Source organism: Felis catus, chromosome C2, assembly GCF_018350175.1.
Source record: "Felis catus isolate Fca126 chromosome C2, F.catus_Fca126_mat1.0, whole genome shotgun sequence".
NCBI classification, from domain to species: Eukaryota; Metazoa; Chordata; class Mammalia; order Carnivora; family Felidae; genus Felis; species Felis catus.
Genome location: NC_058376.1, coordinates 129,256,309 through 129,281,743, shown reverse-complemented (window position 1 = coordinate 129,281,743; position 25,435 = coordinate 129,256,309). Strand labels below are relative to the sequence as shown.

The 25,435-nt window shown below is 40.1% G+C and overlaps 1 protein-coding gene, 1 long non-coding RNA gene and 1 other non-coding gene across 7 annotated transcripts in view; 2 read left to right on the top strand and 1 right to left on the bottom strand.

Moving 5' to 3' along the window:
• The window catches only part of TMEM108 (transmembrane protein 108), a 366,501-nt gene that overhangs the window by 198,807 nt on the left and 142,259 nt on the right, over positions 1-25,435 (top strand). The window lies entirely within an intron of this gene.
• The window catches only part of LOC109491503, a 96,306-nt gene that overhangs the window by 15,899 nt on the left and 54,972 nt on the right, over positions 1-25,435 (bottom strand). The gene's annotated exons all lie outside the window — the stretch shown is intronic.
• Positions 10,590-10,801, top strand: LOC111556472. The gene has a single exon (XR_002735944.1). It is a non-coding gene; the product is annotated as a small nucleolar RNA U89 (small nucleolar RNA).

Genomic DNA, 25,435 nt, shown 5'->3' with positions numbered 1-25,435 from the left:
GTGGGAGAGAGCACAGAATTTGGATTTAAAGGATATACTTTGAACTCTCACTTCTCTTACTAATTATGGGACTTTGCAAACACTTAACCTTCCAGAGCCACTTTATTTTCCTTAACTACAATACACGGATAATGAGTATTATAATATCCTTGATGATTATTGTGAAAGCTAAATGAGAAGGGTATAAAAACATTATAAATTGCAAAATGCCTTCTAAATATGAGTTGCCATGTTAATACTGTCTGTAAATAACTTGTTTCTTTTGTTGTTATACTGTACTGTTGTTTAGAAAATCCTGTTTAAAATTTTTAAAAAAGAAATGTGAAAGACAGTCTAGCATGTCCTCACCCAGATTCCAACTAAGTAGAGCTCTCGTGAGTGCACATAAACCTCATTAGTGGGGGATTTTAACAAGGGTTTCCAGCTGATCAGGAATTGGCAAAATTTTGGAAGATTGTTCTGAATAAGGCAAGGTTGAACAGAATTATTTAAAGTTTATTTATTTATTTTGAGAGAAAGAGCAAGCCAGAGAGGGGCAAAGAGAGGGAGAGAGAATCCTAAACAGGCTCCACGCTATATCAGCACAAAGCCTGATGCAGGGCTCGATCCCACAAACCATGGGATCATGACCTCAGCTGAAATCAAGAGTCAGATGCTCAACCAACTAAGCCACCCAGGCACCCTTTGAACAGAATTTTTTAAATGAAGAAAAAGGATTTTTTTCAACACCTTCGTGTTGGCTTTGTAATAAACCTAATCTGAAAGTTTTCTAAAATGTGTAACCATTGCCTTTACAAATGTGATGGACCCTGGAGACTCTTAGGCTAGGGTCCAAGAAGCTCCCAAAACCTAAAACACACTGCCCTTGCAGTGTTGTCTTTCGTACCTCCCTCTCCTGTTTACCCCTACCCTTTCCCTTCCTTTTTTGGGGGGTTTCCATCACCAGGCTAGGCTCTCTCTTCTCTTCGCTCTTCTCCGTCAGAAGTTTTTGAGCCTTTCTTCTCCAGAAAGGCTTTATCTGCTGCAGGCGTCCTAATAGCTTCTCACAAAGTGAGTTCCTTGCCTTTGCTCTGACTCCACCACAGTATCCACAGTATCACTCAGGGTACCCTGTGAGCTGTGGTCAGTCTCACTACTCACTTGTTTCCTGAGCATCTTCAATTTCCCCATCTATGAAAGTATGACTGCCATAACAAGTTATTACAAACTTGGTAGCTTAAAACAACAGAATTTTTTCCTCTCACAGTTCTGGATGCCAGAAGTTAGAAATCAAGGTGTAAGCAGGGCTGCACTTCCTACAAAGGCTCCGAGGGAGAACCTTTCCTTGACTCTTCCATTCTAGTGGCTCTAAGATGTTCTTTGTTTGTAACTGTATCACGCCAGACTCTGCCTTTGTCCTCACATGGCCTTCCCTTCTTCCTTGTGTCTCATAAAAGGACATTCGTCATTGGATTTTGGGTCCAACTGGATAATCCAGCATAATCTCTTCTCAAGATCCCTGAGTTAATTACATGTGCAATGACCCTTTTTGCCAAATAAGGTCACATTCACAGGTCTCAGAGTTAGGATGTAGGAATAAACTTTTTTTTTTTAATTTAAATTTCAGTTAACATACACTGCAATATTGGTTTCAGGAATAGAATTCAGTGATTCATCACTTACATACAGCACCCAGTGCTCATCACAAGTACCCTCTTTAGCACCCAGCACCCATCTAGCCCATCTCGTACCCACCTACCTCCGTCAACCCAGCCTTTTCTCTATCATTAAGACTCTCATGTCATTTGTTTCCCTTTCTTCGCTTCCCCCCCCACCCCACTTCCCATAATTTTACCTGTTTTGTTTCTTAAATTCCACGTATGATTGAAAGCATGTGGTATTTGTCTTTGTCTGATTGACTTATTTTGTTTAGTATAATACTCTCTAGCTCCATCCATGTCATTGCAAATGGCAAGATTTCATTTTTTTTATGTCTGAGTAATATTTCATTGTGTATATATACCACTTCTTCCTTATTCATTCATCAGTCAGTGGACACTTGGGCTGTTTCCATAATGTGGCTAGCGTAGATAATACTACTTAAAATTTTTGTCCTAATATTTATTTTTGAGGGAGAGAAGGAGACAGAGTGTGAGCAGGGGAGGGGCAGAGAGAGAGGGAGACACAGAACCCAAAGCAGGCTTCAGGCTCCAAGTTGTCAGCAGTCAGCACAGAACCCGATGCAGGGCTTAAACCCACAAACCGCAAGATCATGACCTGAGCTGAAGTTGGGCGCTTAACTGACTGAGCCACCTAGGCGCCCCTGTAGATAATACTTGTATAAACATCAGGGTGCATGTATACTTTTGAATGAGTATTTTTGTATTCTTTGGGTAAATATCTAGTAGTGTGATGCTGGATCGTAGGGTAGTTCTATTTTTAACTTTTTGAGGAATCTTCATACTCTTTTCCACAGTAACTGCACCAGTTTGCATTCCCACCAACAGTGTGAGAGAGTTCCCCTTTCTCTGCATCCTCGCCAACATATGTTGTTTCCTGAGTTATTAATTTTAGCCATTCTGACAGGTATAAGGTGGTATCTCATTGTGGTTTTGATCTGTATTTCCCTGATGATGAATAATATTGAGCATCTTTTCATGTGTCTGTTTGCCATCTGGATGTCTGCTTTGGAAAAGTTCATGTCTTCTGCCCATTTCTTCACTGGATTATTTGTTTTTTGCATGTTGAGTTTGATATGTTCTTTATAGATTTTGGATACTAACCCTTTATCAGATATGTCATTTGCAAATATCTTCTCCCATTCTGTAGGCTGACTTTTAGTTTTATTGATTGTTTCCTTCACTGTGCAGAAGCTTTTTATCTTGATGAAGGCCCAGTAGTTCATGTTTGCTTTCATTTCCCTTACCTTTGGTGACATGTCTAGTAAGAAATTGCTCTGGCCAAGGTGAAAGAAGTTGCTGCCTGTGATCTCCTCTAAGATTTTGATGGTTTCCTGTCTCACATTTAGGTCTTTAATCCATTTTGAATTCATTTTTCTGTATAGTGTAAGAAAATGATCCAGTTTTATTCTTCTGCATGTCACTGTCCAGTTTTCCCAACACCTTTTGTTGAAGACATTGTCTTTTTCTTATTGGATATTCTCTCCTGCTTTGTCAAAGATTAGCGGACCATATAGTTCTGGGTCCATGTCTGGGTTTTCTATTCTGTTCGATTGGTTTATGTGTCTGTTTTTGTGGCAATACAATACTGTCTGGATGACTACAACTTTGTAATATAGCTTAAAATCTGAAATCGTGGTGCCTCCAGTTTTATTTTTCTAAGGATTGCTTCGGCCATTCAGGGTCTTTTGTGGTACCATACAAATTTTAAGATTGTTCTATCTCTGTGAAAAATGCTGGCGGTATTTTGATGCGGACTGTATTAAATGTATAGATTGCTTTTGGTAGTATAGACACTTTAACAATGTTTGTTCTTCTACTCCATGAGCATGGAAGGCTTTTCCATGTCTTTGTATCTTTTTCTGTTTCTTTCACGAGGGTTTCTGTAGTTTTCAGCACACAGATCTTTTACCTCTTTAGTTAGGTTTATTCCTAGGTATCTTATTATTTTTGGTGCAGTTGTAAATGAGATTGATTCCTTGATTTCTTTTTCTGCTGCTTCATTACTGGTGTATAGCAATGCAACAGATTTCTACACACTGATCTTATATTCTGTGATTTTGCTGAATTCATGTGTTCTAGTAATTTTTTGGTGGAGTCTTTCGGGTCTTGTACGCAGAGGATCATGTGATCTGCAAATAGTGAAAGTTTGACTTCTTCCTTGCTAATTTGGTTGCCTTTTATTTCTTTGTGTTGTCTGATTGCTGAGGCTAAGACTTCCAGTACCATGTTAAATAGTAATGGTGAGAGTGGACATTCTTATTTTTTTCCTTACCATAGGGGAAAGGCTCTCAGTTTTTCCCCATTGGGGATGATATTAGCTGGGGCTCTTTCTTATATGGCCTTTATGATGTTGAGATATATTCCATGTATTCCTACTTTGTCAAGGGTTTTTATCAAGAATGGATGCTATATTTTGTCAAATGCTTTTTCTGCATCTATTGACAAGATCGTATGGTTCTTATCCTTTCTTTTAGTAATGTGGTCTATCACATTGATTGATTTGCAAATATTGAACCAGCCCTGCAGCCCAGGAATAAATTCCACTTGATCATGATGAATAATTCTTTTAATGTACTGTTGAATTCGATTTGCCAGTATTTTATTGAGAATTTTTGCATCTGTGTTCAGCAGGGATATCAGCCTATAATTCTCCTCTTTCAAAAAATTTTTGTAACATTTATATATTTTTGAGACAGAGCACACGAGCAGGGCAGGGGCAGAAAGAGACAGACACACAGAATCCTAAGCAGGCTCCAGGCTCTGAGCTGTCAGCACAGAGCCTGACATAGGGGTCAAACTAATGAGCTGTGAGATCATGACCTGAGCCAAAGTTGGATACTTAACCAACTAGCCACCCAGGTGCCCCTATAATTCTCCTTTTTAATGAGGTCTTTGTCTGATTTTGGAATCAAAGTAATGCTGACCTCATAGAATGAGTTTGGAAGTTTTCCTTCCATTTCTATTTTTTGGAACAATTTGAGAAGACTAGGTATTAACTCTTCTTTAAATGTCTGGTAGAATTCCCCTGGAAAGCCATCTGGCCCAAGACTCTTGTTTGTTGGGAGATTTTTGATTACTGATTCAATTTCTTTGCTGATTATGGGTCTGTTCAAATTTTCTATTTCTTTCTGTTCCAGTTTTGGTAGCTTGTATGTTTATATGAATCTGTCCATTTCTTCTGTATTGCCCAATGTGTTAGCATATAATTTCATAGTAGTCTCTAATGATTGTTTGTATTTCTGTGGTGTTGGTTGTGATCTCTCATCTCTCCTTTGTAATTTTATCTATTTGAGACCTTTCTCTTTTCTTCTTGATAAGTTTGGTTAGGGGTGTATCAATTTTGTTAATTTTCTCAAAGAACCAGTTTCTAGTTTCATTGATTTGTTCTACAAGATTTGTTGTGTTGTTGTTGTTTCTTTATCATTTGTTTCTGCTCTAACTTCATTAGTTCCCTTTCTCTGCTAGCTTTAGGCTTTATATGCTGTTTCTTTTCTAGCTCCTTTAGGTATGAAGTCAGGTTGTGTATTTGGGACTTTTCTTGCTTCTTGAAATAGGCCTGAATTGTAATATACTTCTCTCTTAGGACTGCTTTTGCTGCATCCCAAAGGGTTTGGACTGTCTTATTTTCATTTTCATTTGCTTCCATGTAGTGTTTTAATTCTTCTTTAATTGCCTGGTTAACCTATTTATTCTTTAGTAGGATATTCTTTAACCTCCGTGTATTTGAGGACTTTTAAAATTTTTTTCTTGTGGTTAACTTCAAGTTTGATAGGGTTGTGATCTGAAAATATGCATGGTATGATCTTGATCTTTTTGCACTTGTTGAGGGCTGATTTGTGACCCCAGTATGTGATCTCTTCTGGAGAATATTCCGTGTGCACTTGAGAATGTATATTCTGCTGCTTTAGGATGAAATGTTCTGAATATATCTGTTAAGTACATCTGGTATAATAGGTCATTCAACGCCATTGTTTCCTTGTTGATTTTCTGCTAAATGATCTGTCCATTGTTGTAAGTGGGGTGTTCATGTCCCCTACTATTATGGTATTATTTTGATGAGTTTCTTTATGTTTGTGATTGATTTATATATTTGGGTTTCTCTATGTTGGGGGCATAAATATTTACAATTGTTAGATCTTCTTGATGGATAGACCCCCATTAAGTATGATATAATGCCCTTCCTCATCTCTTGTTACAGTCTTTGTTTTAAAATCTAGTTTGTTTGGGGCACTTGGAGAGCACAGTTGGTTAAGTGTCTGACTTCAGTTCAGGTCATGATCTCAGGTTTTGTGAGTTCAGGCCCTGCATTGGGCTCTGTGCTGACAGCTTGGAGCCTGGAACCTGCTTTGGATCCTGTTTCTCCCTCTCTGTATGTTTCTCTCTCTCTCTCACTCTCTGTCTCTATCAAAAATAAATAACCATTAAAAAATGTTTTTAATAAGTAAAAAAATAAAATCTAGTTTGTCTGATATAAGTATGGCTATTCTAGCTTTCTTTTGCCATCTGTTAGCATGATAAATGGTTCTCCATCTCCTCACTTTCTACAGTTTTTTTTAATGTTTAGTTATTTTTGGGAGGGAAGGAGGGACAGAGAGGGAGGAAGACACAGATCCAAAGCAGGCTCCAGGCTCTGAGCTTTCAGCAGAGCCCGACATGGGGCTCAAACCCACGTGGGACTTGAACCTGTGAGATCATGACCTGAGCTGAAATTGGACACTCAGCTGACTTAGCCACCCGAGCGCCCCTCCATCTCTTCACTTTGAACCTTCAGGTGTGTTTAGGTCTAAAATGAGTCTCTTGTAGGCAGCAAATAGATGGATCTTGTGTTGTTGTTGTTTTTTATCCTGATTTTGATTGGAACATTTAGTCCATTTACATTCAGATTGGTTATTGGAAGGTATGAATTTAGTACCATTGTGTTACCTGTAGAGTTGGTATTTCTGGTGATGCTCTCTGGTTCTTTCTTGTCTTTGGTCTTCTGGTCTTTTTTCTCCACTCAAAGAGTCACCATTAAAATTTCTTGCAGGGCTCATTTAGTAGTCATAAACTCCTTTAGTTTTTGTCTGGGAAACTCTTTATCTATGCTCCTATTCTGATTAACAGCCTTGCTGGATAGAGTATTCTTGGCTGCCTATTTTTCCCATTCAGCATGTTGAATATATCCTGCCACTCCCCTTGGTCTGCCAAGTTTCTGTAAACAGATTTGCCATGAAACTGATCTGTCTTCCCTTGTAGGTTGATGACTTTTCTTCCCTTGCTGCTTTTAGGATTCTTTCCTTGTCTCTGTAATTTGTGAATTTGACTATGATATGTCTTGGTGATGGCCAGCTTTTGTTGAATTTAATGTGAGTTCTCTCTGCTTCTTGGATTTTGACGTCTGTCCACTTCTCCAGATTAGGGAAGTTTTCAGCTATAATTTGCTCATATAAACCTTCTGCCCCTTTCTCTCTTCATATTCTGGGACTCCTATCATATCAGTGCTACTACATTTTAATAAATCGTTGGCTTCTGTAAGTCTGCCTTCATGATCCCTGATCTTTGTTTCCCTCTCCTTTTCAGCTTTAATATTTTCCATAATTTTATTTTTATTTTCTATGTTGCTAATTTGCTCCTCTACCTCATCCATCCTTGTTTTTATGCCTTCCATTTGGGTTTACATCTCAGTTATAGCATTTTTAATTCCAGCATGACTAGATTTTAGTTCTTGTATCTCTTTGGAAAGAGATCCTCAAGCCCAGCTAGTATCCTTATAATTGTTGTTTTAAATTCTAGTTCAGACATCTTACTTCTATCTGAATTGATTAAACCCTTTGCCATCATTTCTTCCTGTTTTTTTTTTGAAGTGAATTCCTCTATCTTATGATTTTGGAGGAGGAAAATACCATAATAATATAATGAAATATGTTTTAAATTTTTTAAAAAATCAAATAAAGGAAGCTATATCTTAGGTGTGTTTTAGTCTGCTTGTTAAGATCTTAGGTGTGTTTTAGTCTGCTTGTTAAGAGAAGCTTGATAGAAAAAAGAACAGAAAAAAATTAAAAATTAGAAAAATTAAATATAATAAAATAAAAATTTTGCTCTTTCTGTATCAAAGAAAACAATTAAAACAGAAAAAGACTGATCAAGCAAAAAAAAAAATAAAAAACAAAACCCAAATGAAGCTAGATCTGCTTTCCCCTAGAACTGAAACTATGCAGCAGTCTATGTACAGTAGACTAAGCGCATGGAAAGGATTTTTGCTGGTGTTTTGGGGGAGGGGGCTGGTGCTCTGATTCTTAGGTCAACTTGCCCTAATGGAGATGTGCCTGGAGGGTACAAGGAGTAGAGCTGCCTCCTCCACTTGTTGGCACTATTGAGCTCACTGGGGTGCATCCATGTTGGGCTAATACTGAAAATGGCTTCATCCTCCTCTCTAGTCTCTAGAGCGTGATGTTTGCACCCTCACAGACATGCAGTGAATCACCCTTCCTGTGTCTGCCCCTTCCATCAGCTCCTTGCCTTCCCCCTGCCTATCTGAGCTGTCTGCCTACCAGGCGGCACCTCCCTCCATCCAGAGTTTTATCTCAGGCATGGCTGTATTTCAAAACCCCACACTTCAGAGACCCCAGCAGCTCGGACCCGCAGTGATCCTCTAGTGATCCTGACATTGACTGGTGCAGGCTTATCTTAGGAAACAGTCATGTGACTGCACAGTAGCAGCAGCTTAGAGTTTATGGTAAATCACAACACACAAGCAGCACCAGGGTTTGCTGCCCTCAGCCAGAGTCTTTGTTCCCATATGGGGAATGTGGCAGCTTGATGGCACCTGCTGGGTCTTTTGCCTGTGGAGAGGCTGTATCACCTCTACCAAATGCACTCCAAGAAGGGGAAGTGCTTCTCCCCTTGCAACCAAGGGGATCCTTAGATCCTGCTGCCCACTCCCGGGGCTACATCCTGCTTCCTCACCAGAGCACCACCAGGCACAGACCTCTGAAACTTCAGACTCTGCTCCACTGTTTATAAAAACTGGTGATATTGAAACCCTCTCCTTTTTCCCCTGTCAGTGGTTTGGGGAACCATTTTATTGTGCAGTCCCCTGCGCATTTTTGCTCTTTCCATCTAGCTGCTTTCAGGAGAGTGCTTCTTGCACAAACCCAATGGGCTGCCCACTCTCCTACCCTGCCCCCCCGGTCTTTCTGCTCTCCACACAAAGGGCTCCCTTCCCTCTGCAGCACCAAGGCTCTTCTCTCCCCCAGTTCACCTCTCTGCACTATGTACCTCCTGTGTTCACTCCCTCAAATTATGCAGATTGTTCTGTTAGTCCTCAGATCAATTTCCTAGGTATTCAAAATGGTTTGATGTTGATCTAGCTGTGTTTGAGGGATGAGAGAAGCCCAGGGTCCCCTTACTACTCTGCCATCTTAACTACTAGTGTCATAACTTGAGAGACCATCATTCAACTGACTATAGCATAATATTCCTGTACTTTATAGAGTCATTAATATAAGTACAGTGCCCAGTTCAAAACAGGTACTCAGTAGGGAGTGGTTGTGGGTCCAAGAGTGAGTAGGGTGTGAGGAAATGAACTACTGAGTTTGGTACAGCTTTTTTAATAAAAGTTTTACCATAAAGTAAGGGCAAGAGAAGACAGTAGTTGGTAGTAGACAAAAGGCTGAGTGTTTAAAAAAAAAAAAAAAAAGAGTGGTTTGGGCTGGTATAAAAGCTCCCAGGAAGGTTTTACTATAGGGCTGTGAGCTTCAGAGGACATGAGGTGCACACTGATGGTGAGCCCTCAAGGCAGGAACAGATCCAGATGTGATTCCCATGTCTATATGTAACTGGTGCCCAGAGTATGTTTCTAACCTTGCCAGTGAATGCTAGTGCTGGGTACATAATTGTGCCATATCTGATGAGAAGAAGCAAGAATGAGATTCCTGTGTCCTCTCATCAGTGAGTCTGTTTAACAGTGAGTATAATGATTTCCCTGAGATGTTCTCTCAAAGTCAAACAACTGTCTCCCCACAGGACAGAGCTCAGGCTATGTGCAAGCTGCTGTGAGGTCTGCTAATTATAAGAGGGCATAGGAGAGAGCACAAGAGCCCTTTGAGATTAAAAAAAATGTAGTTTACTTTGAAATTCCTTGGTTAGATGAAGAAATGAGAATGTGCCCACTTTCCCCTAAAGGCAGAGAAGCAAGGGTTCAGGAGTTACCTAGATAAAAGACCATGCCCTGAGTACCTGCTAGGTCATCCCTAGCATCCCAGGTTACAACAAGGAGATGAATAAAAAGGGGAGAGTTGGAAGCTCCAAAGTGGGGCACTTAATAAGGGTGGTAATTTATTAAGATTCCAACTCTGGCCTGCAGGTCATTATGAGGCATGAACAGCCCCCCAGGGTTAGGGAGTGCCAGCTTGAAAGGAAGCTTGAGTAGCTGGGCAGCTTTCTTGTCTGAACACATGGGGTCACATCTAAGCAGCTTACCATGGCATAGGAGAAGTCCTGAAGGTGGAAAATAAGGCTCAGAAAAATGCAGTCATATTATTTCTTTGATATCTTATTGTTATTTTGACCTGTGGTAAATCCAGAATAATTGAGCTAAAAAATAAAACCTAATTCTTAAATAGCTTAGCTCTAGAAATTCAATCAGGGGGAAAATGTCCCACATTTCACTGTTGGTCTCATATTGTCAAGACTCATTCTCTTTTGGTGAGTGTCACAGGTTGGGCTCCCTGGAAGACCTTAAGCCCTTAGATAAAGAGTCTTTGAGCCCTTAGACAAGCAACGTGTTAGGAAGCAGTTCCCAGGAAACCTACAGGAGCATGGGAAGTGGGCATGAAAAGGAAAAGAGGCCTAGTAAGGATACGATATCAAGCAAAGCCCCACAGAGGCCAACATGAGGTTAGTTTCTCTTGTGAGCTCTGGTAAGAGTGCAGATCACACCCCATCATGAGGGACAGAGATACAACATTGTATTCCTGGATCTGTGGGTCCTTGGATGTGCCAGGCACTGGTTTAAGCAGTTTAAATTAGTGACATAGCTGGCCTTGCCTCCATTTCTGCTGCTGCATCAAGTTTCTGGCAGTTGCCTGCAGGGGGGCCCACAGGTGGGGACCAGTGTGGGACTAGGCATGAACTATGTGAGCACAACCTTGAATCTGACACCCAAGAGAAGGGCTGGAATAGTAAGGATGGAGCCAGGGATTGAAACTGGGTGTTATGTAAACCCTTAGCCCCAACCTTCTCACCTTGGAGAAGTCCTGAACAGGAACCCTGGCTATATCAAACTGCCATGATCTAGGCTTCCTAGAACATCTCCAAGACGATTGCCACATCACAGAACCATATCTTTTTCACTGTTGACAACCTTGTGCTGAACCTACAGGATGAAAGTTTTACCTGGGCAATGACAGCCTCATCAAGGGTGAGAAATGAGAGCCTGGTCACCAGGAACTCCATGCCCAGAGAAGAAGTGGATCTGTTTCTCCCCTGATTTTTGAAGAGCAGTTTGGGGTCCAGCACACCCCCATCCTGCCTCCAGTATCATGTGATGGTCTCTTCTGCATCTGTCCTCCCAAACCTTTTTGGATGAAAAAGCCTGACCAATTTTCAGTGGAATGATTTTGCTCCTTCCTGTGTTGGTCAGAGGTGCTGGGACAGTGTGATTTCTGAGTGATTTCCTACAGTGTTGATTCTTCCCTCTAGGTTGGGAGGCAGTAACCACCATCTCAGGAATTCTCAATAAATTTTTATTACTTAAAAAAAAAATTGGAAGGATGCCTAGGTGGCTAAGTCGGTTAAGCATCCAACTCTTGATTTCAGCTCAGGTCATGATTTCGTGGTCTTGAGATCAAGGCCCACATTGGGCTCTGTGCCGAGCATGGAGCCTGGTTAAGATTATTTTTCTCCCTCTCTCTTGCCCCTCACACACACGCTGTCTTAGAAAAAAAAATTATTACATTTAATACATTTAACACATGCAAAGCGTTTGGAACAGTGCCGTAAATGTTGGGTTATTATTATTCTTACCACCATCACCATCCCTTCCCCTACCCCTCCCATTTCTCTGGACTTAAAGTAAAACCTCATTTCTCTTTCATTCCTAGGATTTTGTTTTCATTTTCATGCTTCATATTACAAACTATTGTATCTCCCTCCTGTCCCCTATTAGTCCCTCTCTAAATCTCATTCATTGAGAATCAGTCTGTATGTTCTAAGAGCTGGAGGTGACCAATGAAAGGCTGATTGTGAAGCCATCCATCATGCAGCCCCTTCGTTACAGGTGTCCTTGAAATTCCCCCTGATGTGGTCTCATAGGCTTCTCTTGTGCATTATTAAATTGTGATGATAAATGAGTATGACCGGGTATGTTATTCTTTCCCTGAAGATGTGACTCTTGTAGATGTGGTCTCCTTGGAAATGTTTTCCCATAGGCAAATCTTTGGCAGAGTCATTGCCAATCTAAGAATCCAGATTTCCCAGTCAGTGGGTACTTGAAAAATACAAAGTTCTGAAAGCTAGGAAATTATAGACTTCTGAGGGAGTTATAGTATAATTATAAAGGAAGGAGGGCAGTCTCTGTGCAGGATATCTAATTGTTCTTATGAGGAAGCTGGTTCACATTTTAGAGGAAAACATTCTTGTGTGTATACCAGGGAATTTAGGAGTTTACCTTTGATACTGTATGAGAATGAGTTGGCTAAATATCAAATGATTTTCTTTTTCTTTAAAATAAAAAAAAACAGAATGGTGAGTGGAAGAGGAAGGGAGGCATCAGATAAGCAGTTGCTAAATCCTGAAAGGGATTAGAGGTCAGGATATTTACATTTGCTCCCTTTCTTTCATTTTCCAGGACAGGATTTTTATTGTTTAGAATATATGGAAAAATCATATGCTTTCAGAATTGAAAGCAAGTTCCTTTACTACTTGCCACTCCATTTCACAGATGAAGAAACTGATGCTATCCTAAGAGGATAACTGTCCAAGATCTAAACCTATTTGATGTGAGGGTAGAGACTTTAACATGGCTCCACATACTCGTGGTGCAGTGTTTATTGTAGGATCTCCTTTCCTGCCACCTTTCACACTTGTATTCCAGTCACACTCATTTTCTTTTCCTTCCTCAAGTATTCCAACTTACTCCTTGCTTGGGGCCTTTGGCCATTCTCCCTCACCTGTCATGACTGGCTCCCTGCTGCTCAGACTTCTTCCCAACAGCTTTCTCACCACCTGGCTCTCTCCATCACGTTGCTCTAGTTTAAGTTCTGCATAGCAGTTGGCTATGATAGAGTTGGCTGATGGAGTTTTTTGCACTTTATCTTTATTGTTTATATCTCCATTTGGAATGTCTGCTAAGAGCCTTCATGCTATATTTCCAGCACAGAATAGTGCCCAGCAAATGGAAGACCTCCAACAAACATTGTATTAAAATAGAGTGAACTGGACAGAAGTCAGGAGCAAAGGATAGGTTTCTTTGGTGGTTTCTTGGTCAAGTGAGACGTCATGTAGAGAGAAGTGAAATTGTGGTCTAGATTAGCACTGTTCCGTAGACATAGAACACAAGCCACAATTTTAGACTTTCTAGTAACTATATTGGGGAAAAAATGAAATTGTGAAATTAATTTTAATGATGTACTTTATTTAACCCAATATATCCAAAACATTTTCATTTCAACATATAAAAAATCATTAGTAAAGTATTTGCTTTCTTTTTTTTTTTTTTTTCATACCCGGTCTTTGAAACCCTGCATATAATTTGTACTTAACAACACATCTCAATGTTGACACTGCATTTTGTCAGAAGTACTTGATTTGCATTTATATTTCATAAAATTTACACTTGAAAAATGAGATTCACATTCTTAAAATTTTTATAATAACTGAATTAGTTGTTCATTTTTACATTTAAATTAGTGAAAATAGAATAAAAATTTAAAATTCACTTCCTCAGTCATACTAGCAACATTTCGAGTGCTCAATGCCACAAATGCAAGTGGCTGCACAGATCTCTATTGGTTGCACCAGACTACTGATTTTGAAGTCGCTTAGCCCTTCCTGTCCTGCATCAGCCGTATGGTATAGAGCCTGGTATGTGGGGCAGAGCACTAGGGCCTTGTGCCAGGATGGATGACTGCCTCTAGCCCACGAGTTTCTTGGCCATCATGTTAAGAAATAGGATTTTCTGGGGCACCTGGGTGGCTCAGTTGGTTAAGCATCCGGCTTCGGCTCAGGCCATGATCTCAGTCTGTGAGTTTGAGCCCCGCGTCCGGCTCTGTGTCGACAGCTCAGAGCCTGGAGCCTGCTTCAGATTCTGTGTCTCGCTCTGTCTCTGCCCCTCCCCTGTTCATGCTCTGTCACTCTCTGTCTCAAAAATAAATAAAACATTAAAAAAAAAAAGAAAAAGAAATAGGACTTGCTGTATCCTTTTAAGACCTTGAAAGTAAAGTTGCTTTATTCTGATTTGTTCCAGAAGGGCAAAATCAGAGAATTCTCCCAGTGCCCACAGAAAACACATAGTCCAGGGCTCAGCACAGCACAGTACACACATGTGCACATCTTTCGAGGCATCAGACTCACAGAGCTTCTCAGGGCTTAGAAAACACAAAGAGAATCACAGACAGCAGAGGGTCTGACTCCAGAGCAGCCCTGCTCAGGTGACTGACGTTGAGTGAGCTGCATGTCGTACATGTGCCCCATAGAGGCACTGAAAGTTTATCTGTATGGGAAGACTTTTTTTTCTCATTCTCTGCAAGGCCCTGAACTAATACTCCTTAGAATAGTGTTTTGAGATCCTTACCCCTTCTATGTGCCATCTCATTCTGACTTCTGCTGCAATCTTAGCCTGGCAGCACTGCATCTCCCTTAGTTACCAGGAAGCTTAATGATGCAGGGGGCAGAGATGTTATTTCTCCCAGTTTTCCTACACTTGTCCAGGAGGCCTGGATATTGTGCTATGAGCTGATTCTAACAGCAACCCTAAAGGAAATTACTTCGTGGTGTATGGATCCCTTGGGAGAAGAACAAGGGTCAGCATTATACACTGAAACATTGGATGTCACAGGCTTTGGTCATGACTCTAAGTTAATTATCAAGTGACAGTGTTTCTCTTCTAAGAACATTAGCAGAGTAACTCTAATTGAGATATCCAGGGTGTAGAATCCCAGATAGCTAGGGTACCTGATGAGTAGACAAAAGCTAAAGTTTGCCATGGAAAAAACAGTCTAAAATCCTCACAGTTTGTAGGTAGCAATCTTCCCAAATGAACAAGCTATCAGGAATGGAATCCTTAGGATACTTTCCTACTTTAATTCCCTCTGTACAAGCCCTGGATGGCACTAGACAATCTGGTACCCTTCTGTTTTCATTTTCTTTCAAGTCACTTTTTTTTTTAATGTTTATTATTTTTGAGAGAGACAGAGAAACAAAGACCATGCAGGGAAGGGGCAGAGAGAGAGGGAGGCACAGAATCAGAAGCAGGCTCCAGGCTCTGAGCTGTCAGCACAGAGCCCGATGCAGGGCTCGCATTCACAGACCACGAGATTATGACCTGAGCCGTAGTTGGCCGCTCAACCAACTGAGCCACCCAGGAGCCCCTCAAGTCACTTTTATAAAGAACCTACTGTGTGCTGGGAATTATGCTAGGCATAGGGAATGAAAGGACATGAACCCCTCTGTCCAAGAGTTCCCAGGCTAGTAGAGAGAGAGGCTTCACACAGAAATTAGAGTATAAATGTGATTAATGTGATCCTTTATCAATCAGAGTGTCTGCTACATGTATGGCTCTGTGGAAAACTCTGGGAATACAGAGATATGAGACATAATCTCTGCTCACCAGAAGCCTATAGTATAATCAAGAAAAGTACAGAAGATGTAAAGAAGATAGTGTGGTATAAGATATACTAAAATGTCACAGGTCAAGCCATGTTCTTAAATCCAGATTAACTAGTAATAAAGCTGACTTTTGATACAACTTCTGACTCCTCTATATATGTTTTAATTGGTTCCAAACATGGAGAGAGGCAATGATTAGTCCCCGTAACCAGCACCACAATCCAAGGAGATGAGGACAACCAGCCTTTTGTACTTCATCAAGTGTTTCCCATCCCAAATGTCTTTTGTCATATGGGCAACCCTGTTGATAGGCATCATTTTTGTCACCATGTTGCCATTAAGGAAATGGAAACCCAAAGAAGCCAAATGTGCTCAAGATCCCACAAGGAACTTGGACCCAAGTCTACTTACTCTGAGTTCAATATCTTTCTCAGAATGTCACAGCCTCCCATAGTTTACCTAAGTCACAGTTCTTGCAGTGGGAAACTGTGAGATCCACTGAGGATAGTTGTTTCATCTGATTGTGTGTTTTTTCTTCTTGGAGTTTTTCAAGTTCAGTCAGTGAACTCCTTCAGCCTTTCCCTTGCAGTATATCTCATTTTGTTTTAGCAGCTCTGGTGTTTGGTCTTTTTGTCCACCACCACCCATTTCCAGGTCTGCTTAAAGAAATAAACAATAGCAGGATAGAGGTATTGGCTCCCAAGTCAGATATTGGCTGGATGAAATTGGGGTACAGAAATGTTGCAACCCTTTGAGGCAATGGGCCATTCCTTTTATAAGCCTATGAATCTGTAGTTCATTTAGCCTCATTATTTCTTAGTTAACAAGCTCTGGTTGTGCCATCCTTATGGCTTTATTTTTAGAAGTCTTAGATTATTATAGCAACTGTGAAAAAGGATGGGAAACGAAATCTGGCTCCCAGTATACATCCTGCTTATTTCTTGAATTAAATTTGCCTTCATCGAGCCCTCAGAAGATGTTACACCCACCCCTGCTATTGATTGAAAGCTGCTACCGTCACACGGTTGTTGATGGGGCTGTCAGGTGATAGAGATGTTTCAGGGTACTGCCAGTCCTCCTCCTTATCCAGTTGTTTGTTCTTGGTACCAGCTGGATGTGGGAGGGTAGAGGTGGAAAAGACCAGGTAGGAAGCATGGATAACTGTGACATTTCCTTGCCAAGTGAAACCTTAACAATTTGTGTTGAATCTGATGTTCTAGTCACGGCACTTATGCCTTGTTCAAGCTAATATGACAAGAGAAAGAGATCGTAATGGGACAACCCCACTGTACATCAAAGAGTGGCAATGATCTCAGGAAGTAAATAAAGATGGAAAACTATTGGGCTGCATCAGAGTAGCAAAAGGGCAGGGATGTTTCTCTCACACTATGGTTGATTATAGAAAAGCTCTGAGGGAATTGTAGAGGAAAAGCTAGAGTACTGAGCATGAAAGATGTGAACTTAGGTTTTACTGCTGCTTCCTGGGTCCTACAGCAACCATTTCTCCCCACATGCCCTGCTGCTGTCTCTGAGGGCCTTGCCTGCTGTCTTCTCCCCTGCCCTCACCTTGGACTTCTGCCTTTGTTTCTCTACCTGGCACTCCAGTTTCCTTGGACATTAGAACCCTGCCATAAATCGATCTCAGGATTGCCTACTAAGCTCCTGTCCACATTTTCCCCTAGGGAACTGAATTCTGTTTCCCATAAATCCTCAGCCTTGAGGGCCTTTCCTCAACAGACTGTTCACCCACAGCTGTGACAGGAAAGCCAACTTGGCCTTGAGTCTTGGGTACTGGTTAAACTCCACACTTGATCTCTCATCACCTATCCAGACTAAGGCAGATATTACACATCCCTGTTGGACTTCCCGGGTTGTCAACAGCAGCATTTACTATAGCTAGTTATTTGTCTCCACCTCCTCCTCCTGCCTGGTGTTGGCTCTTCTTTCACATCCTCACAGGCTCATTGCTGAGGGGCTACCATGCCTTATTGCCAAGCTCATCCAACATAGCTCATTTTCCTTCAGTATTTATGGTATTTCAAAAGAAAAAAATGCAAGATGTGGTCATGGGACTGGTGAAGAAATCTGTTTTGCTTTTTATTTTGTTTCCTCAGAAGGAGGATATGACCCAGTGGAGGAGTCCAGAATGGAAGCGATAAAGAGTATTTTGAATAAGTTTAGCGTCCAAGAGTAATAAAGAATTAACAATGCAGATAAAGGAATACAAGGAATTATTAGAAAAGGGATCATAGTTGAGTCTAGAATTATTATGAAAAAAATTCAAGGAGATAAGGGTGGTAGAAGGTCATGGAAGGAGATGAGAAAGAGGAGAAAAATAGGAAACAGAAAATGAGAGTTGAGAAGATGAAGGATTTTTTTAGTGACCCCTAATTCTGTAATTAGAGATCATAATGACGTGAGCAGTTTTATTTCCTATTCAGTACAATTTCCATAGAGAGTAAAAGCCCCCACAATCCCAGCATATAGGAATCTGAAAAGTCTAGTGGTTTGGCATTTGATGATTTGATATATCTTCTAAAATCCTGTTTTTCAACCACTGAGGCCATGTGCTAACTGCACAAGTAGACATTTTGTTTGAATTTTGGCAGAGGATTTGGGGCAGTGAGTGTATCAGAGACCAAAGATGTCTTAAGAAATGGAAGAGGAAGAAAAGTGAATCATAATGGCCGCCAGACCACTGGTTGAATAACAGAGTTTGTTAAATTTGCTGAATCTGAAGGTCAAAACACTATGGTACAATGGATCTGTCCAATAATATTGAATTTTATATATATATATATATATTTATTTATTTATATTATTATAATATATAATATATTATTTATATCATATTGTATATATTATATCATATATCATAATATATATTATTTATATCATATCATATCATATTATACAGAGAGAGAGAGAGAGAGAAGCAGGGTCAAGGGTGCAGCCAGACCTTAGTGATGAGTTTTCAAGTTCATCAGGGACTCCTACAATAATGACATCAACTATTGGGTCTTAGTTGTTGCCATGGTTACTTAGATGCCATCAGGATAACCCTGATCATATTTATCCCATAACTGATGACATTTCAGAGGTGTGTTCCTTTGATTTGAAACCCAACTATAGGAAATACCCTCATTTTAAATTAAGTTTTATAGTGAAAAATTTTCTTCACACTAAGGAATAAAGAACTTTAAAATTATTTGAATAATATGGTAATTTCAGTAATTATGTGTACAGTAGAACACATTTTAATAAGAAAATTTTAGTTTATGAAAAATATAATAGTTACATGTATTTTTCCAGCTTTATTGAGATATAATTGAAATATACCATTGTGTGAGTTTAAGGTGTACAGTGTGTTGATTTCACACATTTATATATTGCAAAATAATTACCACCATAGTGTTAACTAACACCTGCATCAAATCATATAACATTATTTTTTGTTGTGAGAGTATTTAATATCTACTTACTCTCTGCAACTTTCAAGTATGTAATACAATATTGTTAACTATATTCACCATGCTGTACATCAGATCTCAGGAACTTCTTCATCTTAGAACTGGAAGTTTGTACTCTTTGACCAACATCTCCCCATTTCCCCCACCCCACCCCATACCCTTGGTAACCATCATTCTAATCTGTTCTATGAATACAGCTTTTTTAGATTCTGCATGTAAGTGAAATCATACAGTATTTATCTTTCTCTGACTTACTTCACTTAGCAAAATACCCTAAGGTCCATCCATGTTGTTGCAAGTAGCAAGATGTCCTTTCTTGTGGCTGAATAATACTCTTTTGTGTGTGTGTGTGTGTGTGTGTGTGTGTGTGTATGTATATATACACACATACATACTATATCTTCTTTATCTGTTTATCTGTTGACTGACACGTTGTTTCCATATTGTGGCTATTGTGAATAATGCTGCAGTGAATATGTGAGTGATCTCAAATATTTGAGATCCTATTTTCACTTTTTTTTGACTATACACCCAGAAGTGGGGTTGCTGGATGATATGATAATACTACTTTTAATTTTTCAAGGAACCTCCATACTGTTTTTCATAGTGGCTGTATCAGTGTACGTTCTTACCATCAGTGTATAAGGGTTCCCTTTTCTCTGCATCCTTGTCAACGCTTCTCATCTCTTATCTTTTTTTTTTATTTTTTATTTTTTTATTTTTTTTCAACGTTTTTATTTTATTTTTGGGACAGAGAGAGACAGAGCATGAACGGGGGAGGGGCAGAGAGAGAGGGAGACACAGAATCGGAAACAGGCTCCAGGCTCTGAGCCATCAGCCCAGAGCCCGACGCGGGGCTCGAACTCACGGACCGCGAGATCGTGACCTGGCTGAAGTCGGACGCTTAACCGACTGCGCCACCCAGGCGCCCCTCATCTCTTATCTTTTTGATGATAGCCATTCTAACAGATATGAGGTGTTTTTCATTATGGTTTTGATTTGTATTTCCCTGACGATTCGTGATGTTGAGCACCTTTTCATGTACCTACTAGCCATCTGTATGTCATCTTTGGAAAAACGTCTGTTTAATTCCTCTGCCCATTTTTTAACTTTTAGTTTTATTGAGATATAATTGGCACATATCTCTGTGTAAGTTTAAAGTGTACAGCATAATCACTTTCATATATTGCAAAATAATGACCACAATAAGTTTAGTTAACCTCCATCATCTCATATAGATACAAAAGGAAAACAAGTTTTTTTTCCATGTGATGAGAACTTTTAAGATTTATTGTCTTAGTAATGTTCAAATATATCATACAGAAGAGTTAATTACAGTCATGTACATTACATCCCCCTACTTATTTATCTTATAACTGGAAGTTTGTACCTTTCACCACATATATCCAGTTCCCCCACCCCACCTCTGGTTACCACAAATCTGATCTCTTTTTTCTATGAGTTTAGTTCTTTTTTTTTTTAGATCCCACGTCTAAGTGAAATCATACAGTATTTTCCTTTTTCTGTATCACTTATTTCACTTAGCGTAATGCCTTCAAGGTTCATCCATGTTGCTGCAAATGACAAGATTTCTCTTTTTATGGTTGAATACTATTCCATTGTATGTGTGCATGCATGTGCACATGCATGCACACACACACACATACACACTGCATTTTCTTTATTGATTCATCTGTCAGTGGATACTTAGGTTGTTTCCATTTCTTGGCTATTGTAAATAATGTTTCTATGAACATAAGGTTACAGATATCTCTTTGACATAGTAATTTTTTTTCCTTTGGATATATAACCAGGAGTGGGATTGCTGGATTATATGGTAGTTCCATTTTAAATTTTTTGAGGAACCTCCATACTCTTGTCCAAAGTGGCTGTACTACTTTGCAATCCCACCAGCGGTACACAAGGGTTCCCTTTTCTCTATATTCTTGTCAACACTTTTTATCTCTTATCTTTTTAATGCTAGCCATTCTAACAGGTGTGAGGTAATACATCATTATGGCTTTGATGTGCAATTCTCTAAGGATAGTGATGTTAAGGACCTTTTCACCCACTTCTATCTTTTCTTTAGAAAAATGTCTAGTCAATTCTTCTTTCATTTTCTAATCAGATTTTTTTTTTGATATTCAGTTGTTGGAGTTATTTATATATCTTGGATATTAACCCCTTATAGATATATGGTTTGCAAATACTTTTTTCCCATTCTATAGGTTTCCTTTTCATTTTGTTGATGGCTTCCTTTGCTGTGCAGAATCTTTTAAATTGGATGCAGTTCCACTTGTTTATTTTTGCTTTTGTTTTTTTGTTGTTGTTGTTAAATCCAAAAAAAAAAAAAATCATTGCTAAGATGGATGTCAGTAAGTTTTTTCCCTATGTTTATTTCTACAAGTTTTATGGTTTCAGGTCTTTTGTTTAAGGCTTTAATCCATTTTGAGTTGATTTTTGTGTGTGATGTCAGGAGTTACATGTATTTTTAAAATGTTTTTTTTTCACATTCACCATTTTATTTAATCCTCATAACTATCTGAATAGCCCTGGTTTGCAAAAGAGGATTGGAACTCAGAGACATGATAATACTGGAGATCCAACATGGCGGAGAAGTAGGTGGACCCAAAGTTCTCTCATCCCTCAAACACAGCAGTGTTGAGGCCAAAGGACTTTGAATTCCAAGAGTCTGGGCTGCAAAATCCAGTAGCCCACAGGGACAACCTGGCTGGCCATAGATGCATGATTATGAACTGGGAGAGAGAAAACAGGCAGGGTAGGCATGCAGGAGAGGGATCCCCTTCTGCAGAGAGACAAAGAGAAGAGAAAGAGAGACTGTGAAAGTGTAGGACAGTATCTGGACAAGAGAAAAACCATGGACCAGGGACAGAGAAGGATCCAATCTCTAACTGCAGGCCTTTGTCCAGACTAAGGCCAGCTGTCCTGTTTGTCCACCTGGGGAGGAGGGGAGCCAGCCCCAGGCTCAGTAACTAATTCAGAGGTTCAGTCCGCAGTGGGAGAAAGCAATCCCCACTCTGGGGATTGTACTGGAGTGCTGTGGAAAGAAGGTATATAGCTGTTCAAAGGACAAAGGTCCCTGCTTGCACCCCTCAGCCAGAGGCCATTTATTGGTGTGACAGAGCAGCACTTCCTCAGAACTGGGGCACACAGAGCAGGACCATTAAGACATCGGGGTTTAAATCCCAGCCAAATGCCAGGGAGGAGCGGGAGTCGAGGAGTGAGACAATCTGCCTCATTCACGCCCGTTGCACAGTGAGGACAGCCTGAACAGAGTGGTTTGAGACACCCAGTCCGGGGAGGAGAGACAGGTATTGCCATTTTTCTCCCCATCACCAACAAAGTGTGGGGCTCCAGGGAATGGACAAAGGGCCCACAATGGAGGCGGTACCTGCCTATGCCAAACCATGCCCCTCCATGTCTGGTAACTGCATATCCACCAGAGATTGATGCTGACCAACCAGACAGCCCCTCCTCCAGTCCACAGCTGCCCCTGGTTCCAGGGCACTCAGCGGTTTTGTATTTTCTGATTTAATTCTTGGGCAGTTCTTATTATATATAATTTTTTTCCTTCTTTTCTCCTTATTTCTTCCCTCTTCTAGTCTGCTTATTCTGGTTGTTGGTTTGTTTAAGCAGACATAGTTAATCTATTATCTTTATACCTATTCTATATCTCCTTCTTTATTTTCCTCTCTCTCTGGATAAGCTGTGTAGCTCCTCTGCCTGGTCAGTTTTCTTTTCTTTTCCCCCCACCCCTGTCATTTCTCTCTTTGCATGGGATAAGGCCTCTTCTACTAACACCACCCCCACCCCATTGTTTTTGTTGTTGTTTTGTTGTTTTGTGTGTGTTTGGTTTTTTGTTATTTTTTGCTTGTTTTGTTTTGTTTGTTTTATTTTTTTCCAGGGCTACTTCAACAAAGAAATCAAAGCACACCTGGTGGAGGGTCCAAAACATCACTACAAGTAGGGATATAAAGCAACCAGAGCCACAACAACGGAGAGCAAGTAACACACTCCAAAAAAACACCTCTGGCAGGGCCATGCTCTGGACAGTGTATGGCCCCTCTTTAATATAGTAGTGCTCGCAGGTGCAGGACACATAACAAGCTTTTAAAACACATAAGGGACAGAAAACTAGCCAAAAGGATGAAATAGAAGAATTCTCCTCAAAAGAAATTCCAGGAAGAAATGACAGCTAAGGAATTGCTCAAAACAGATATAAACAATATAACTGAACAAGAATTTAGAATAGTAGTCATAAGATTAATTGCTGGACGTGAAAAAAAGCATAGAAGGCAGCAGAGACTCTATTGCTGCAGAGATCAAGGAACTAAAAAATAGTCATGATGAATTTAACAATGCTGTAAATGAGGTGCAAAATAACCTCATTGAGGAGGCAGAGGGGAGAATAGGTGAAATAGAAGATAAAATTATGATAAGAGATGAAGCTGAGAAAGAGAGAAAAAAAATTCTGGATCATGAGGGGAGAATTAGAGAACTAAGTGACTCAATGAAATGGAACAATATTGCTATCATAGGAGTTCCAGAAGAAAAAGAGAGAAAGGGGCTGAAGGTGTGCTTGAACAAATCATAGCTGAAAACTTCCCCAATCTGGGGAAGGAAACAGACATTGAAATCCAGGAGGCACAGAGAACTCCCTTCAGACGTAACTTGAATTGATCTTCTGCACGACGTGTCATAGTGAAACTGGCAAAATACAAACATAAAGAGAGAATTCTGAAAGCAGCCAGGGATAAACGGGCCTTAATCTACAGGGGTAGACACAAAGGTAGTAGCAGACCTAGCACTCCTTTCTGGAGTGGCAGGAAATTTTCAATGTGATGAATAGAAAAAAATATGCAGCCAAGACTCCTTTATCCAGCAAGCCTGTCATTCAGAATAGAAGGACAGATAAAGGTTTTCCCAAACAAACAAAAACTGAAGGAATTCATCACCACTAAACCAGCCCTACAAGAGATCCTAAGGGAGACTCTCTGAGTATTGCAAAGACCACAGAGACACCACCACAAACATGAAACCTACAGATAACACAATGACTCTAAACCCATATCTTTCAATAATAACACTGAATGTAAATGGACTAAATGCTCCAGTCAAAAGATATAGGGTATCAGAATGGATAAAAAAAAATAACGCCCATCTATTTACTCTCTGCAAGAGACCCATTTTATTTTTTTTCCCAATATATGAAGTTTATTGTCAAATTGGTTTCCATACAACACCCAGTGCTCATCCCAAAAGGTGCCCTCCTCAATACCCATCACCCACCCCCCATCAACCCTCAGTTTGTTCTCAGTTTTTAAGTCTCTTATGCTTTGGCTCTCTTCCACTCTAACCTCTTTTTTTTTTCCTTCCCCTCCCCCATGGGTTTCTGTTAAGTTTCTCAGGATCCACATAAGAGTGAAACCATATGGTATCTGTCTTTCTCTGTATGGCTTATTTCACTTAGCATCACACTCTCCAGTTCCATCCATGTTGCTACAAAGGGCCATATTTCATTCTTTCTCATTGCCACGTAGTACTCCATTGTGTATATAAACCACAATTTCTTTATCCATTCATCAGTTGATGGACATTTAGGCTCTTTCCATAAATTGGCTATTGTTGAGAGTGCTGCTATAAACATTGGGGTACAAGTGCCCCTAGGCATCAGTACTCCTGTATCCCTTGGGTAAATTCCTAGCAGTGCTATTGCTGGGTCATAGGGTAGGTCTATTTTTAATTTTCTGAAGAACCTCCACACTGTTTTCCAGAGCGGCTGCACCAATTTGCATTCCCACCAACAGTGCAAGAGGGTTCCCATTTCTCCACATCCTCTCCAGCATCTATAGTCTCCTGATTTGTTCATTTTGGCCACTCTGACTGGCGTGAGGTGATATCTGAGTGTGGTTTTGATTTGTATTTCCCTGATGAGGAGCGATGTTGACCATCTTTTCATGTGCCTTTTGGCCATCTGGATGTCTTCTTTAGAGAAGTGTCTATTCATGTTTTCTGCCCGTTTATTCACTGGGTTATTTGTTTTTCGGGTGTGGAGTTTGGTGAGCTCTTTATAGATTTTGGATACTAGCCCTTTGTCCGATATGTCATTTGCAAATATAAGAGACCCATTTTAGACCTGAGGATGCCTTCAGATTGAAAGTGAGGGGATGGAGAACCATCTATCATGCTATTGGAAGTCGAAAGAAAGCTGGAGTAGCCATACTTATGTCAGACAAACTAGATTTTAAACTAACAACTGTAACAAGAGATGAAGAAGGACAGTATATGATAATTATGGGGTCTATCCATCAAGAAGAGCTAACAATTATAAATGTTTATGCATCCAATTCGGAAGTACCCAAATATGTAAAATAATTACAAACATAAGCAGTCTTATTGATAAAAATGTAATTGCAGGAGACTTTAATACTCCACTTATGGCAATGGACAGATCATCTAGGCAGAAAATCGATAAAG